The sequence below is a fragment of the Myotis davidii genome, unplaced genomic scaffold (genome assembly GCF_000327345.1).
Source record: "Myotis davidii unplaced genomic scaffold, ASM32734v1 scaffold979, whole genome shotgun sequence".
Lineage (NCBI taxonomy): Eukaryota > Metazoa > Chordata > Mammalia > Chiroptera > Vespertilionidae > Myotis > Myotis davidii.
Window position 1 is genome coordinate 489,898 of NW_006290769.1, and position 5,510 is coordinate 495,407.

The following is a 5,510-nucleotide window of genomic DNA, read 5'->3' on the forward strand; positions in this document are numbered from 1 at the left end:
ATAACAATGTTTCCAACTCTTAGAAAAATAAATGGTAAGGAACTATAGTATCACCAACAAAAGTAAGAGGAAGTCAAAGCGGGGAGGGGACAGAGAGCTGAGCCTGAGCAAAATACATACTGTGGGATTCATGCGAGTTTCCTAGAGGCTGTTGCTACTTGGTGCTAGAAGCAGGATTTTTTAAAATATATTTTTATTGTTTTCAGAGATAAAGGAAGAGGGAGAGAGATAGAAACATCCATGATGAGAGAGAATCATGGATTGGCTGCCTCCTGCAAGTCCCCCACTGGGGATCAAGCCCACAACCTGGGCATGTGCCCATGACCAGAATTGAATCTGGGACCTTTTAGTTTGCAGGCCGACGCTTTATCTACTGAGCCAAACCGGCTAGGGCTAGAGTCAATCGTTGATAAATATGTATTTATTGCCTTTTTATTGTTCATATTTTTTATCTTTTCCTTCCTCTTCTTCCTTTTCTTAAAGAATACCCTTCAACATTTCATGTAATATTGGTTTGATGGTGATGACTCCTTTAGCTTTTTCTTGTCTGTGAAGCTCTTTAACTGACCTTCAATTCTAAAGGATAGCTTTGCTGGGAAGAGTGATCTTGGTTGTAGGTCCTTGCTATTCATCACTTGAGTATTTCTTACCACTCTCTTCTGGCGTGCAAAATTTCTGTTGAGAAATCAGCTGACAGTTGTACGAGCACTCCCTTGTAGATAACAAACTGCTTTTCTCTTGCTGCTTAAGATTCTCTCATTGTCTTTAGCCCTTGGCATTTTAATTATGATGTGTCTTGGTGTGATCCTCTTTGGGTTCCTCTTGTTTGGGACTCTCTGTGCTTCCTGGACTTGTAAGTCTATTTCTTTCACCAGGTAGGGGAAGTTTTCTGTTACTATTTCTTCAAATAGGTTTTCAATATTTTGCTCTCTCTCTTCTTCTGGCATGCCCATTATACGAATGTTGGTACACTTGAAGTTGTCCCAGAGACTCTTTACACTATATTCATATTTTTGGATTCTTTGTGCTCTTCTGATTGGATGTTTTTTATTTCCTCATATTTCAAATCATTGATTTGATTCTCAGAATCCTCTAATCTACTGTTGATTCCCTGTAAATTATTTTTTATTTCAGTTAATATATGCTTAATTTCTGACTGGTCCTTTTCCATTTTTTTGGCATTCTCACTAAGATCCTTGAAAGTCTCATTAAGTCCCTTGAAGATCTCATGAAGATTCTTTTTTTAAAAATGTATTTTATTATTTTACAGAGAGGGATAGAGAGTTAGAAACATCGATGAGAGAGAAACATTGGTCAGCTGCTTCCTGCACACCTCCTACTGGGGATGTGCCCGCAATGAATGTACATGCCCTTGACCGGGATCGAACCTGGGACCTTTCAGTCCGCAGGCTGACGCTCTAGCCACAGAGCTAAACCAGTTAGAGCTTGAGTAACCTTAACCATGGTTTTGAACTCTATATCCAGAGTTGTGGCATTTGTCTCTGCATTTTGGCTGCTTCCCTGTGTTTGTTTCTATGTATTGGGTAGAGCTGCTTATGTCTCCTTGAGTTGGTAGAGTGGCCCTGTGTAATAGGTGGTCTAGAGAGCCAAATGGCTTGGCCTCCATGGTCACCTGAGTTGGGCACTCTAGGTGCACCCCTGTGTGGGCTGTGTGCACAGTCTTGTTGAGACGTGATTGCTGTTGGTGTCACTGGGAGGAATTGACCTCCAGGCCTCTTGGCTGTGAGGACCAGCTTTGACTACAGTGAGAGAGCTGCTATGCAGGAGATATCTCTGTGGAGCAGGACTTGCTTCAGTGGGGCTTTGGTGCTCACTGAGTCTGCCTCTTGAGTGTGTCACTTATGGATGTAGTCTGAAGCTGTTCATCAGGTGCACAAGCTCTAGGGCCTTCAGGGTGGTGCAGTCAGCCAGTGCTTGGGGCTATCCAGCAGGAGCTACAGAGAGATCTGTTGATTCTTCCTATTTGTATCATGTTTAGGAGTGCCCACTGAAGGCCCAGGTGTGAAGCAAGGCAGGCTGGTGCTAATGCTGGGTCTTAGGCCTTTTATTGATAGGTTTGGAGCTCTCTGACCCAGCTGCAGCTTACTTAAGAGATTTTAGCAAAATCTGAAGCCTGACCAAGGATAGGCCATTCATATGCAAAAGCTGCTGCCCACAGGTTAGGTGGTGCTACAAATTGGATGGGGCGGGGTCTCAGGGAATCACCAGGGCAGAGGTAACAGAAATGGCTGCCAGTCACACCTGTGACCAGACAGGTCCATCATAGTAACAATGGTCCCTATGAGCACCTCTGTCTGGGAGAAAGCCGCCCCCCAAGTTCCTGCCCTGATGCCAGACAGTCCTCCTGTGTCTGTGTTCCCCAGATCCTCACCCTGACACTGGAGTTCAGAAGTGGGACCTTGTAAGTTCAGTTCATGTGCTGACCCTTTAAGAGGATCACCTGGGTCTCCAGCAGCCTCCGTGTCACTGAGCCCCAATCCCTGCTGGCTTTTACAGTCTATAGTTACAGGGACTTCTTTTCTCAGCTCTGGGAGCCTGAGCTGGGGGTCTGGTGTGGGAATGGGATCCCTTCCTCCTCATGGAGGGGACTCCGCAGAGATGATCTCCCTCCCAATTAAAAAAGCAGCACATGTGGGTGCCAGTCCAGCTCATTCCTCACTCCACCGACCAGTCTCAGTGTGCTTTCTTCTTTACTTCTCTAGTTGTAGGACTTCCATTTGGCCAGCTTTCAGGCGGTTCTGAATGATGGTTATTCTGTATTTTAGTTGTAATTTTGATGTGGTTGTGGGAGGCAGTGAGTACAGGTGTTTACCTATGTTGCCATCTTGGTTCTCACTCTGGGTCATTTTCTTGTTCTTAATAAATAATCACAAATGTACAATATACAAGAAAGTTTAAATGAAAGAAGTCACCCCAATCTTATTTTTCTTAATCAGAGTAACCTTTATATTTATTCAATGGCTGGTAAAGCTTTGTTACTGCTATCCAGGCTGTACCTAGGTGGAGATTGTACAGGCAGAAGATGTACAGGTAAAATATGTAAGGAGGAGGATGTCCAGGTGAAGGTAGAGGATGTACACGATGTATAGGTAAAAGATGTACTGGTGGAGGTTATACTAGGTGAAGGGTGAGTTACATGGAGCACAGAGTGAAGGGAATACACTGACGATGTTTATTATTTCAAATTCTCCTACCATTTCTGTATTTCCTGTATTGGCAGAATGGCACTGATATTTATCTTCCAAGTTGGGACTTTTGAGAATGAAAGTGGGTGGGTGCTATTAATAATTATATGAGAACAATTGGTGTTAAAGCCATTGTTATCCTGGATAGAAGAGGATGCTAATCACTTATAAAAAGTATTGTTTAAAACGTGCATTTTGAGAATTTAAATATATTTGGTTAATAGTTTTCAGGCTTAAAAATGTTTACAAGGGGCCCAGCCAGTTTGGCTCAGTGGTTGAGTGTTGATCTATAAACCAGGAGGTCATGATTCGATTTCCTGGCAGGGCACATGCCCAGGTTATGGGCTCCATCCCCAGTAGGTGGCATGCAGGAGGCAGCTGGTCAATGATTCTCTCTCACCATTGATTTTTCTATCTGTCTCTCCCTCTCCCATCCTCTCTGAAATCCATAAAAATATATTTAAAAAAAGAAAAGCCCAGAGTAAGTAGAAGGAAGGAATAAGAAAAATTAGGGCAGAAATAAATGACATAGACATACACACACACAAAACAATACAAAAAAATCAATGAGACCAACCGCTGGGTCTTTGAAAGGGTAAACAAGGTTGATGAACTGTTAACCAGACTCATAAAGAAACAAAGAGAGAGGACCAAGTCAATAAAATCAGAAATGAAAGTTGAGAAGTTACCCCTGACATCATGGAAATACAAAGGATTGAACTATATGCCAACAAGCTGGACTATGTAGATAAAAATGGAAAAATTCCCCCCAAAATACAATCTCCCAAACTGAATCAGGAAGAATCAGAAAGCCTGAATAGGCCAATAACAACTGATGAAATAGAAGGTATAATAAAAAAAAAATCCCAACAAACAAAAGCTCGGGTCCCGATGGAGTCACAGAGGAGTTTACCAAATAGTCAAAGAAGAACTAACATCTATATTCCTCAACCTAGCCCGTAAAATTCAAGAGAAAGGAATATTTCCTCCTCTTATGAGGCCAGAATTACCCTAATTCCAAAACCAGATAAAGACAATACAAAGAAAGAGAATTATAGGCCAATATCTCTGATGAACATACATGCTAAAATCCTTAACAAAATATTAGCAAATTGCATCCACCAAAATATTAAAGAGATCATACACCATGACCAAATGGGATTTATTCCAGATAATGCAAGGCTGGTACAATATTCACAGATCAATAAACGTGATACATCATATAAACAAACTGAAAGACAAAAATCCCATGATCATATCAATAGATGCAGAAAAAACATTTGACAAAAATCCAACACACTTTTTTGATACTTTCAGTAAAGTGGGAATAGAGGGAGCATATCTCGACATGATAAAGGCCATATATGACAAACCTACAGCCAATATCATACTCAATGGGCAACCTCAAACCATTTCCCCTAAGAAGAGGAACAAGACAGGAATATCTGCTTTCACCACTCTTATTTAACATTAGAAGCCTGGTGCACAAAATTCATCACCTTTCACAGTTCCGGACCCCTCAGGGGATGTCTGCCTGCCAGCTGAGGCCCCATGTCTTACTAACCTGGCAGTTGGACAGGCTTCTTGCAGTCCAGGACCTCTCGCTCCTTACTGCCTGGCTTGCTGCTCCTTAGTGCTGCCACAGAGGCAGGAGAGGCTCCTGTCACTGCCGCTGTGCTACCCAGCCATGAACCCAGCTTCTGGCTGAGCGGCGCTCCCCCTGTGGGGACACACTGACCACCAGAGGGCAGCTCCTGCATTGAGCGTCTGCCCCCTGGTGGTCAGTATGCATCACAGTGATTGGTTGACAGGTCATTCTGGTTGATCCACCATTCAGTCGCTGGGCTTTTATTTTATAGGATAGTACTGGAAGTCCTAGCCACAGCGATCAGACAAGAACTAAAAGGCATCCAAGTTGGAAAGGAGGAAGTAAAACTCTCATTATTTGCAGATGGCATGGTATTGTATATAGAAAACCCTAAAGACTCCACCAAAAAACTACTAGAATTAAAAAATTTGGCAATGTAGCAGTATGCAAATATCAATACCCCCAAATCAATGGTTTTTTTATTTTTTTATTTTTTTTAAATTAAATTTAAGGTATTACAAATGTGTCCTTATCCTCCCATTGTCCCCCCCAACTCCCCACCCTAATCATGCCCTCACCCTCACTCACCTGTTGTCTGCATCCATTACTTAGGCCTATATGCATGCATACAAGTCCTTTGGCTGATCTCTCTCCCTTATGTACTCTGTTTTTGACTGCAAAATCTGTATGCTTACAATTGAACTTGTAGGACAACT